The 13,405-nt window shown below is 36.1% G+C and overlaps 1 protein-coding gene across 2 annotated transcripts in view; it reads right to left on the bottom strand.

The window, feature by feature from the left end:
- Positions 1–13,405, bottom strand: part of LOC120429160 (S phase cyclin A-associated protein in the endoplasmic reticulum) — a 149,950-nt gene that overhangs the window by 134,953 nt on the left and 1,592 nt on the right. The window lies entirely within an intron of this gene.

The raw sequence follows: 13,405 nt of genomic DNA, 5'->3' as shown, positions 1-13,405 counted from the left end.
CGTTGGAGTGGAAATTCCCACTTCGGTTGGCCCAGTACTCTTCATTGCTGCATACTGCCCACGTCAGGTGAATGCCAGAGATGGTTCAGCAGCAAAACTGAAGGGCGATATCCAGAAGCTGACACGGCGGAGCGCAAAGTACATCATCGCTGGTGACCTCAACGCGAAGCATGAAGTTTGGGGCAACAGCAGGAGGAATCGGAACGGAGTGATTCTGCACAACGATCTGCAAAACGGATACTACAACGTTGTGAGTCCGGATCGTCCAACGAGGGTGGCTCGGTCTGGGAATCACTCAATCATCGATTTCTTCATTACCAATATGGCTGAGAACGTGGCTCATCCTGAGGTGTTTGAAGAGTTGAGTTCTGATCACTATCCGGTGGTTGTGGAGGTTGGAGCTTCCGTTACTCCGCAGCGGCAACCAACCCGGAAAGATTACCACAACGTTGACTGGCAGCAGTTTCAGCAAGTGGTAGACAGCAACATCGACTATGATCAACACCCGGAAACTTCTGCTGATATTGATCGTTCGCTGGAGGTGATCCAGCAGGCTATCAACCAAGCAGAGGCTGCCAACGTTCGGGAGGTTCCTGTTAATTTTAAGGTAACTGATATTGACGTAGATACTAAACACTTGATTAGACTTAGGAATGTTTATAGGAGACAATATCAACGGACTGGGGACTATGACAAAAAGATTTCAGTTAACAATTTGAACAAAATCATACAAGACCGACTTGACAATATTAGAAATCAAGAATTTTCAAAACATGTAAGCCAGCTTGGGAATTATTCAAAACCATTTTGGAAACTTTCAAAAGTTCTTAAAAACAAACCAAAGCCTATTCCTCCTCTTATTGTTGAGGATTCTCCTTTGATTACATCCGAGGAAAAGGCAAATGCACTTGGGCTTCATTTTGTTAGTTCACATAATCTTGGCGCTTCCATGACCAGCCGTAAAGAAACATCAGTTGCCAATAGTATTTCAACAATCAATGACTCTACCTTTGAATTTCCTGCAGATTCCCATGTTTCTGGTGAGGAAGTCAAAGTTGCAGTTAAACAAATGAAAAATATGAAAGCTCCTGGCTTTGATAACATTTTTAATCTAGTGTTGAAAAAACAGAGTGATCAGTTCTTTCAACATCTAGCAATATTTTCAATAAATGTTTGCAACTTGCTTACTTCCCCACCAATTGGAAGCTGGGCAAAGTCATACCAATTTTGAAGCCTCAAAAAGATCCAACATCGCCAACAAGTTATCGTCCCATTAGTCTTTTGAGTAGTCTGTCCAAACTCTTTGAGAAGGTCATCTATTCAAGGCTTTTGGATTTTACCAACGATAATAATATAATTTTGAATGAGCAGTTTGGCTTCCGAAAGGGGCATAATACTGCTCATCAGCTTACGAGAGTAACTAAAATCATCAAGCAGAACAAGCTTGAGTCTAAATCAACTGCTATGGCTTTGTTGGATGTTGAGAAGGCTTTTGACAATGTTTGGCATGATGGTTTGATACATAAACTGTATTTATACGGTTTTCCAATGTATCTTATCAAAATTATCCAGCACTATCTTTCGGAGAGATCGTTCAGGGTTTTTCTGAATGGGATTGCTTCTGGATTATTCAACATTGATGCTGGGGTTCCCCAAGGAAGTATTCTTGGCCCACTTCTGTACAATATTTTTACATCTGATTTGCCTACTCTTCCTGGTAATGGTGTGTTGTCACTTTTTGCTGATGACACTGCCGTTATTTATAAGGGTAAAATAACCAGATATTTAGTCGGCCGTCTTCAGAAGGGTCTTGACGTTCTTTCCGAATACTTTGGCGACTGGAAAATTCGCATAAATGCAGCCAAAACTCAAACCATCATTTTTCCACTTTCCAAATCGGCCCGATTTGTCCCAAAGGATGATGTTTTGATTAAAATGAATGATGTTTCAATACCCTGGTCAAAGGAAGTTGTATATTTAGGTCTCATACTTGACTCGAAACTATTGTTTCGACAGCATGTAGATAAAATATTGAACAAGTGCAGCATTCTCATCAGGTGTTTGTATCCTTTAATTAACAGAAAATCAAAGTTATCTTTGAAAAATAAGCTAGCAGTTTACAAACAAATAATTTACCCCGTTATTGAGTATGCAGTACCTGTTTGGGAGTGTTGCGCTAGAACTCATAAATTGAAGCTCCAGCGTGTCCAAAACAAGGTACTCAAAATGGTTTTGAATGTTCCTGGCTGGACTAGATCAAGTGAGGTTCATGAATTAGCAGAAGTAAAAATGTTGGATCAGAAGATTCAAGAAAAATGTTTGAAATTCAGGGAAAAATGTGCTATATCTGAATACCCCTTGATTCAAGGATTGGTTTAGTTTATGGTAAGATTAAGTTAGTTTTAGGTTAGGTTATGTTTTCTTAATTTTTTTTTCTTCATTGTACCTAGTGTTACAAAAATGATAAATCATATAATTTTAAAGTTATGAATATGAACAGTGTTTAAATCACGAAAAGCAAACTAAAGCTGAAGAGCCGCAGCTGACCACTTATTATGTAAACCAAATGTAATTATTATAAGAAAGATTCAATAAAGTATATTTAATTCAAAAAAAAAATTATGTCCAATTTTCACACCCATTTGAGTGCTGAAAAGTAGAACTTTTCAGCATTTATTTTGAAAAGTGTTGCTATTCGATTCTGTTATTTTTGGTACAGAAAAGTAGGCTATTTCGTCGTTCAAGAATGACAGGAAAAGTGAGTAGTTTCACGACGGATTTGCAAAAAAAAATTAAACATAGAAAAGATACAACGTGCTCAATATTGGTCTTTAATGTGATTCCTGGCAAAAAAAAAAATATTTTAAATAATTCAAAGGGTTTTTGATTTTCTCGGCTTAGGCTGAACCTGGGTGCTGAATAGTGTTTCGCAAAACGGCCTCAATTTTGAACTGTCAAAGTGGAACCAATTTACTGTTCGCCAAAAATAGAGAGTATTGTTATCGATCATTAAAAATTGTTTTTTTTTGCAAGAATAAAAAAAAAATTGGCTTTTAGAACCAGAAATTGAAGTAAAGAAATCTTAAGAAAGTTGACGACGAGATCGTCATTTTTTATAATTATGAATGGCAGTTTTTTTATGGAGTCAATGCGGTTGTCTTTATTGTTTGATTCAGATTGAAAACCTACTGGTTTAATGAAAATCTTCTCTGACCAGGAAGATTCCAAAATCAGCCAGGGAATTTATCTGCGACATCACAGAATTACACTCTCGCCGCAGTTCTTTGTCACCCGTAAAAAAGAAAAACCTCTTTTAACCGATCGAAACTTAAAAACACGCACAATTTTCCAGCAAAAATGTATACATATAATTATAAAAAACTAGAAAAAATAAAACACACACTACTGTTTATAAAACAGCTCGTCTACCAGTAAGAAAAAAGTCATGATTGTGCTTGAACAGCCTCCTACTTTGTAGATTCGCAATTCGCAATTCCCAATTTTCAGTGTAAGAACGGGCCTTGACCGATCTTATGCACTAGGTTCCCGACGAACACGCACTGCCCTTACACCTACATCTCACCCTTGCTCTGAGTCAGTACGAGCAGCACGCTAGAACACGCTTTGAGTGTTCGTGCCAGGCATGCACACCTTCTTTTCCGGTTACGCATTTTAACTCGGCCGGGGGTGGTACATTAAGTAGGGTTTGATGTAAGTATAAGCGCCTAACCATTTATAGTGTGCCTATCAACTTTCATTAAAGCAAAAACTGTTTTATTTTTAGTTTGAATTCAAATACTAATTGTTATTTACTGTGTATTGCTTTCTCCTGAAATCTTCCCTATTGTTGAGTCGTGTTTATCTGTTGCTATTTCTTTTGTCGCGGTGTTTTGTTACAATTTTTGGTCCTAAGCATGTTATAAAAGTTTACCAAAAATACAATAGTAATATTTGTGTTAATCCTTTAACCATTCCATAAATTGAGTAAGGGCTCAAACCTCACTTGTTTGAAAAAAAGGGTGAAGATTGAAAACAATAGACAGTAAAAGAGAATTTATTTTATAAAAGTCAGGTATCAATAGTAAGAGAATAATGAGCGTATTTTGAAGAATAAAAATGAGAAGCTAGATGTATTAGATGTAAAATTAGACAATAGTTAATAATTCGAGATACAAAACAAGCTTAGATTATAGTAATGATAATTTATAGGACAGATAAAGAATTATTCAAATAAATAAATTCGCAATAAAATCAAAAAAGATTAGGCGAATGATAAATAAACTTGATATTACTAGTACATTAAGGAAAAGTATATTTTTAAGGAAAAAAACAAAACAAAGTTTGTTACAGCAGTACCAATTGATAGAAAAGAGTGGAAAAGCTTTGAGAGATAAGAGAATCAAAAGTTAGTAAAATTAAAATCAAATGTTGGATATTAAATAGAAGAATCAGTGAAGAATTGGGAATCAGAAGAGCAAAATAAAAATAGGAGATAGGTGGTAGCTGAGAATGAAGAGAAGAGAAACCCCGTTGTGCGATGTTTCAGGTACATCCACAGCAGTTGACTCAACATACTGCGAATCAAAACAATACCGTCTACAATCACAAATTACTTCCCTTTCCCACATTGTTGCGCCCTTTTCTTCTAGCCTCAAGCTCTAATTTGACATGGGAGTTCCTTGGCCAAAATAATTAGACCCGTATGTTTTGTTTTGCGACTAGGATGGTTCTATCCGAAATAGGGTGGCCCAAAAATAGCGATTTTTGCAAAAACCGAATTTGTCAAAAAATCAGCCTTAAGTTAGCGGTATTCAAAAACACCCGAAAATCCACAAAAATGTTTGTTGGACCATTTAATTATTTTTATTATAATATAACTGAAAATTTTGGAGTTTTGAACCACAGATTGGAAACTGACTTTAAAATTTAACAATCATATTTGTTTAGGATTTCCCATTCTTCAAAACTCAAAAACTGTGATTTGAGTTAGATCATAAATTTTAGTATTAAAATTCAACATTAGCTCATTTTTTTAAAACAAAATAAAACATTGTTTTGATCACCGGAAGATAATTATAAATATTTGCTTATATTGACAATTAGCGACGAGAAATATTAAACTAACCTAGGACTGAAAGAGGAGAGACAGAATTGAAGATCGCGACAACAGGTGGATAGATCCACACAGGGCGCTGGCAGTTATAAGTGGAAAGGAGGTGAAGAAGCTAAGGGGTCGTCCCATAGACGACGAAACACGAAAAGAAATTATCGCGTGTCAACTATGTGGGACATTCTCCGACACCTTCTGTGTCGGTTAATGGAAGACCCCTAAAAAGCTAGTTCAACCAAATATTACACTTAGAATGAATATGGCCTTAGCTTCTTCACCTCCTTTCCCCTTATAACTGCCATCGCCCTGTCTGGATCTATCCATTATGTGACAAAAGGTTTCTCGCCGCTAATTGTCAATATAAGCAAATAATTTTTACAAAATAAAACATGAACAATCCTAAAAATAATTGCTATCAAAAATCGATAAACAACTGAGAATTGTCAGAAAAAGATTGCCCTACAAAATGTTTACCATCGTTGTATTTTTAAAACTATTGCGTTCATCGACAAACTTAAAACAGTGAATAAATTTCAAAAAAAAGTTAAAAAAAATACTCAAAGAAAGGAAGGTTAAGGATTTGTTTATATTATCGGATTAAAAAAAAAATATTATATAAATATTAAAAATTGTTTACAAAAAAGCTATCAAAAAAACAAAATTTTCTAAAAATTATTCAGATTTTTTTTAAATAAAGCACTAAAAACAAATACAGTCATCCCACATATTCGGAACACCCACAAATTCGGAACCTTTTTATGATAATTTGTCAATAGCATGCCAAAAGTAGCTTTTCTGTCGACCTTACTATTATAAGAACCTTCATTTGGACATTATCTTCCTATTTCACTAGTAAAAGTAGGACTTTTTGAACAAAAAACTTCATTCCAAGACTATTTTGTCCAAAGCAGCAAAACACTGCCTCCAAATGGCCTGTTTCATAATTGTGGGATGTTATTGTGCCTCCCACAATTGTGGAACACCTGAATTTAACTGATATTTTCACAAAAAAAGTTATCAAACCATGTATAAAACATCACTAAGCTTGAGTTTCATTGGTTTCAGTGTGAGAAGTCATTATTTGGTAATAAATATGTACTCCTGGAGAGATCCAAAGTTTGTTTACATTCGTAAGAAAAAAGTGTTCCGAATTTGTGGATTTCAAAGGTCAAAGTAATTCTACAAAAACTTCATGTAAATCTAATCTAATCTAATCAGACCCTAGCGCAGCCAATCTTTCGAAGGGATCCTGGAGAGTGCCTTAGGTTAGATGACGCCTAGCACTCTTCTTGTCATTTATTAACATTTGTAGTGCGCCATTGCATCGGAATGCATTGAAACAACACAAGCGTTAAAGCGGCCAGGCCTACTGCGTAAAGCCGTATCGCAGAGATGACTCGTAATTGGGTTGAGTTTGAGCACTGAGTGTTCGAACAACAACACAATTCTGAATCGACAGGGGAGGAAGAAGCGTGGGGACACACCACCATACGCTCCGAGATTTGGTTGTATTCGTTGGGAGCACCATGCTAAGAAGGTTTGGTACTCCGGGACCCTCTGGGATGGGACATTGTATTTCCACGAATGCCCTGGACACTATTTGCCGTGGTTATAGCGCCACAACCCGCTCTCTGTAATAGTATTCCTAATTCCAGTCCAAGCTCACTAAGTCGTCATGGCCTAGTGGTTAGCATTTTTGCTTACCAATCCATAGGACGGGGGTTCGAACCCCGCCTAGAGCGACTATGATTTTTCGTTCAATTTCAAATTTTATGTGTTCTTAACTTTCTCGTTGGGAGCAGATGGGCATCGAACCCAGATCCATTCGCTTACAAAGCGAACACCGTAACCAGTCAGCCACAGCCGCTCCCTCTACAAAAACTTCATGTAAAAGTTAAAATTTGCAGATGTTCGATACAGCATTCGAATACAGCTTTCAAATGAAGGTAAAAGCGAATCATTAAGTTCAATTTTCGATTTGCTATGATTTTTTGAACATTGGCCGATCTGGAAACCGTTCCGAATATGTGGGATGACGCATTTAAATTTATAAAAAAAATCCAAAAATTTCACGGTAAATTTTTAAAATTGCTAAGCATATTTTTTATGTACATCGGTTTTAACTGGAAAAGGAATGTCAATCATAAAAATAAAATAATTATAAATTTTCTTCCTTATTTTTTAACAAACCGCTATTGAACATGGTGACAGTCTTATTTTGTAAAAAATATAAATAAAAACAGTTAGACCGTTGCAAATATTTTTCAAAGTTTATGTCGCCCCTTTATCAAAGTTGGCCTGAAAAATCATGGGGCCAAAAAAATAGTTTTTCGAAAAACTTAAAAATTTTAATGAAAATTAAAGTAAAAATGCATTTTCCCGCGTTTATAATCATATTTAGCATGTTTGAACTCCTTTGAAAACATTTTAAATTTTCATGAAATACCAATGTACCTCGATATTTTCAAAACTAATGATTGGAAAGCAACTGTACGCCTGTAAAAAGCATTTTAAAACACTTTTTCATCCAAATGTTGAAACCAGGCCCGTGCTACTGACTTCGCTTGCTGAAGCCGCCACCAAATGTTTGGTGGCGTTGTTTCGGGAATAACATTTCAGAGGGTTACAAATCAAAATATAATAAATCTTATTTATTTATTTTTTTGGAAAAAATTCTGTAGCTGCTCAGAATGATTCTTTTCATTAAAACAAACCAAAAATGCCGCAAAAACAATATATGTCTAGCATCAGGTCTCAGGCACAGCTTCCCAGCAGGTGTCTTTTTAAAATCCTCTGAAATGTCTTGCCACAAATTCTAATTTGGCCAATGAACTTACAGATCATCATAATTTTAATTTTTATCAACAATTTGAGGCGGTTAAACCAATATGTGTGCTGTTGGAAAACCTTAAGAGCGAGTCCACGAACAGGGCATAGCCCATAGTTAGGGACGTCGTGGAGCTCACCATGCAGTTTCGAGGAAGCATGGTACATTTTATCACATTTACATTTACAAGAAAACATGGAGTGCATAATTGGCAAAGGGAGCACGTGGTCGTAAAAAATATTCGTAGTGAAAAGTGATTTTTTTTGTGTGTGCCTTTTGTTTCGCATTTTTATCGTGAATTGTGATATAGTTTTCGATAAAAACGATCCGAGTTCGTTAGGTTTATCGCGTAACAAAATTATTTTGATTCATCAAGAACGTCGTGTGGTGCGCGAGTCTTTTTTGTGTTGAAAAGACCTTCCCATAGCTCTGTAGCTCGGAGGGCTCGACGTCGGTTGTTTGTGTGTTAAGCCCTCTCCATAGCATCGTAGCTCGAGAGGCAACGAAAATCAATAACTTATCTAGCTAACAGAAAGAAGATCGGAAGGCACTTGATGATTGAGTTCGTCGCGTCTATTCCGTAACAAATTCATGAACTAAATGATTATATAATTAAAAATCAGACTACGCTATCATTGCAGCATTGCGTTTAACACCTCATTTCATAAATAAATATTATTTGGTTTTATCTTTCCACAGCCGGCTGTCTAAGATTAAACCATTTCATTTAAAATTTAGCAACAGTTAAACGGGAAATGTCTCATCCGCAGCAACCGATTGTTTGCCTTGAGAATAAAATATAATACCTTTCAACAAACACTATGATTTTGGGTCGCATCATCATCTTCTATGATGAATCCTGACCAAACACCCTATCCTACTAAACAATTTTCAGGTTCCTGGCGCTCGTGGGGTGTAAGCACAGAGTAAATCAGCTGCCCTAGTAGCAACCTGCGCTAACTAACATTCCCGTCCCTTAAAATCGAGATCTACAAACTGACATGACGGGCGCCGTTGGTGGCCAATGACTGTTACCTATTCGCAACTGATCTTGTTCTGGAAATCATGGTGTTTTATCTTTTCAGCGCATTCATACATGCTGTTGATAAGAGAAATACCACTTGATAGTCGAAGCCTATGATCAGTAGTGCTGAAAGGATATTACGGTTCTGTTCAGCAACGGAGAAGGACAACCATGGGTGGTCTCTCATGCTCATGCTCATTTACATTTACAAGAAAACATGTTTTTGAGTCAAACAAACCAACTTCTACGGTACCCCGTGGTTTGAATGTGTTGGTCAATTTTCGACCTGAAAGCCTTCTACGAACAGCTGTTTTTAGGCATAAAAGTTCAAATTTAGAAACTTATTTTGTTGTTTTGTGTCTATTCTAACTGAAACCAATAAAAAATATCCAAATATTGTGCAAAAACATTGCTAAAATTACCTCATGTGTCCCGATTTGCTCCGGATAATGGTACACATTTAATTTCATTTTAACTAAAAAAACAAAAATAAAGAAAAAAATATTTTCGCCGTTCGATTTTGCGCCCTATTCGTCATGTTACTCCCCATAATTTTGACACTAGACACCAAAACGTTGGTACTTTTTAGGCTCCAGTGACATTGTATGTAAGATGACAGCCGTAGAATCCCCGTGGTTGAAACCTAAATATCTGGAGTTTTTTTTTAAAAAAAAGGTCCAATAAATCAAATTTTTAGTTTTTGCTTTTTGGGTGTTTGTTAATACCCCTGACTCAAGGCGGTTTCAAAAACCCCCAAAAAGCAATAACTGGAAATTTGGATTATTGGACTTTAAAAAAAAAAAACTCCAGAAATGAAAAATGTTTTTTTTTAATTTCCAATTTTAAACAAAAAAGATTGAAATTCATTTGAAATACAAACTTTATCTCAACTTTTACCCAAATAAAAAAATGGGAAATATATTTTAACTAATTGCGATGACCTAATGGGTTTAGCTTCAAATTTGTCCCGCCCATAAGGTTACTTGTTAGAATTTCATGAAAAAAATAATTTTCTACGGTTTTCTGAAACAAAGTACTTAACTTTATTAGTTTTTCTGATAGTTTATATGATTTCGAACCAAAATGTATCATTAACCCTCTAACGCCCAGAGCTGTTTGCTTATCGCAAAAATAGTTAATGGCTAAATTTTGGTACAATACTGCAGGAAATACTTTACTTTGACCCACAAACAACGAATTGGTGCAAAAAAGTTGAATTTGAAGTGGTGCACTGCCGTTCTACGCATAATTGTCCCATGTTCAAAAAAGTGCAACTGAGAAAAACGCGATTGAAATTTTTCGACCGATTTCTGTGTTTCTACGCATAATTGTCCCGTGGGTTCCTATTCGCCCTAAGTGTCCCTAATCGCCCCAGTTAGCAGTTTATCACCCTTATTTGTAATTCTCTTTCTATACAACAGGTAAACAAGACATAATGCTTACTAAAACTAATGATTCCGTATAAGAAAATACTTGGTGGGACAAATATGCGTAGAAGTTTAACGATGGGACAAACAGACTTGGTGTTGTTTTTAATGAGTTTCCGAACAAAGTACCAGATTTTATGTGTTTTTCTTAAAGTAAACATCAGACTAAACTTAAAAATGTCAACAAGTCAAAATCGTCCAAAACTGACATGGGACAATTATGCGTAGAACGGCAGTGCACCAGAGCACCATCAGGAAGATGAGCAACTTTTTTGTAAATCACAAAATCTCGTTTTCTTCAAATCTATTGGTCAGTTGTTTGAAAATGCTTCGAAATGTGTTAAAATTTACTTATTCTTTGCTGTAAGACCATATTTCTGAAGTATGAATTAAAAATTAAAAAATCTCTGCAATTTCAGATTTCTTTGATTGGCTCATTCAAAACTCACAAACAACCATTTTCATGAAAAATAAGGAAAATAATAAAATCATCGGTCTAATAACAATGTTTTGTCTTGTTTATGAATAGTCAAAACGTTTATAAACTTTTGTTTTGATAAAAATAAGCTTTTTCTGTAATTTAGAAAAAAGTGCTCCTAAATATTTAGTTGCTCATATGCCTAGGTGGTGCTCTGGTGCACCAAATGAAAAAGGTTGAAAAACACTCAAAATCGGTCCAAACTCACAATGTTATTCACAGGGGGTTTTTGTCCAAGGTTTAAATGATAGCAAAACATTTTTTATTTCATAAAATTTTGTGTTTGGTAATTTTTACGGGCTTTCGAAAACAGGTCTTATTTATTTCCCTAAAATTTGCCCATTTTTGTTTACATTTCGTACTGTAATTTTGCTTGTGCTTGACCAAGTTTGATAAAATTTAGGGAGATGTTAGTATACATTCTACATGAACACCTGCAACTTAAAGCACAATGAAAAGTTGTGTCTGTTCCGAGATATTTGAGTTCAAAGTTTTGGTGCTCTGGAGTAACCATGGGCGGGAGAGGGTTAACTCAATATTGACAAAAATACATGTAGGACGGACTTGATTTGGGCCGCAGTTAAGTGACGTGATGGGAGCAAGGGCGTCTATATGAAGTGTCCCTACATCTGCTACAAATTTCCGGTGCTTGGGGAGGGAAGAGAGGATTATATTTATTCTTAACGCCACTTATTGTAGCACCAAAATTCGTGCAAAAAACATATGCACGTGGGTGTACAGTAGGGTGGTCCAAATCCGGACTTTTTTAGGGCTACCCCCTGAAATCAAAGATTGACCCATCACTAGGCTAAATTCCAAATTTGAGCTGATTCTGACCACGGGAACCCCTCCCTCCAATCGCTAAAAGTTTGTATGGGAAAAATCGTCAAAATGTATGGAGAAAAGCAACTGTTTTACTTTTTTACCTGTGGAAGGCGCCATAATTATCCGATTCTTACCATTTCTCAAATGTAGAACCTTCATTAAATTTAGAACAACTTCCCCGAAGACACAATATTTTTAGGATTTTTTCCCGCGAAGTTATTAGCGCCCAAAACTGGCCATTTTTGCGCGGCCAGCTGTAAGGGGCTACCTAACAACGATGTTTATTTCCAATTCGTACACGCACGTGCTCTCTCAGGTTCAAACTCTCTCACGAGCTTGCTCGCCTGCCTGCCTGCCTGTTTACCTACAAGCGCGCGCTGTTTCTCGGCTTGGACTTTTGTCGTCGTCGTCGTCGTTTTCGTTTGATATCCGCTACGCTGCGTTCCTGGCATGTTAATTATAATTTTCAACAAAAATAGTCGGTTTGTATTGAGATATAAAATCAAATGTAATAAATATGTGAACAACAAAACGAAAAAAAAAAAACACCACAATAGATATCATATTATAAGAGCGTGTGAGAGAGAATACAAATTTGATGAATTAGTTCATCCATGAATCGTCATCTGTTCTGATCCAAACCTAATTGCAAACGTTTTGGATTTTAATTTATCTGCTTTTGTTACAAGAAATACCATGCCTTCTATCGGATGGGGAAGTAAAACGTCGGTCCATTTGCGTAAAAGAGGATTTGGGTGACTCACCACACAAATCCTTTGGACGCCTAGAAATGAGCAGAAACTTGCAACAGAGCCCACAAAAGACCCGGGGGTCGTTAAAGTGGATTGCTTTGCTTTTTTACAAGAAATACCATGAAGTTTTTTTTAGATAAAAAAGGAAGGAATTTTCTTTAGATTTTTTTAAAAACTGAATCCAAAAGAGTATCTTAAAGGAAGGCCGCAACTGCAAGATCTGAAGGTTGTTAACGATTGTGCAGAAAGAGATGTTTCCTGAAACGAAAAATTTACAGGTAAACTGACAAAAAATGATAAACAGTTGCAATATTTGTTGCAGGTGATCTAGGAACACAGAAAGAAATTTCCAGAAAGAATCAAAAAAATAATTTTAGAGAGTATGAATGATTTTTTTGCAGCAATAATTGTAAAATTGCCTGATTTGTACTAAAGTATATTTTTGTTAAAGCAAACTACCTAAAGGAACAACATTTGTATTACCTGAAGATTTGTTTCAAATAATTGAATCATTATCATGTTTCTTTAGCATATACGAAAAACTGCGTGTAGTGCTTGGAAAAACAAACAAACCCTGTTCTCATGACATTTGCTGTATTTTTTTAATTGAGCCTAAGCTGTCTTTTCTTTAAACTATTTTTTTCAGCGCAGTTTTATTTTTATTTTTGACATAATTAAATAAAATTATATGCTAAATATATCTCAAAGCAATCCTGCTATTTTAGTTGAAAATTATAATAAACATGCCAGAAACGCAGCGCAGCGGATAGCAAACGAAAACGACGACGACGACAAAAGTCCAAGCAGAGAAACAGCGCGCGCTTGTAGGTAAACAGGCAGGCAGGCAGGCGAGCAAGCTCGTGAGAGAGTTTGAACCTTAGAGAGAGCACGTGCGTGTACAAATTGGAAATAAACATCGTTGTTAGGTAGCCCCTTACAGCTGGCCGCGCAAAAATGGCCAG

This window comes from Culex pipiens, chromosome 2 (genome assembly GCF_016801865.2).
Source record: "Culex pipiens pallens isolate TS chromosome 2, TS_CPP_V2, whole genome shotgun sequence".
NCBI classification, from domain to species: Eukaryota; Metazoa; Arthropoda; class Insecta; order Diptera; family Culicidae; genus Culex; species Culex pipiens.
The sequence above is the reverse complement of the archived record's forward strand: the minus strand, read 5'-3'. Positions and strand labels throughout refer to the sequence as shown.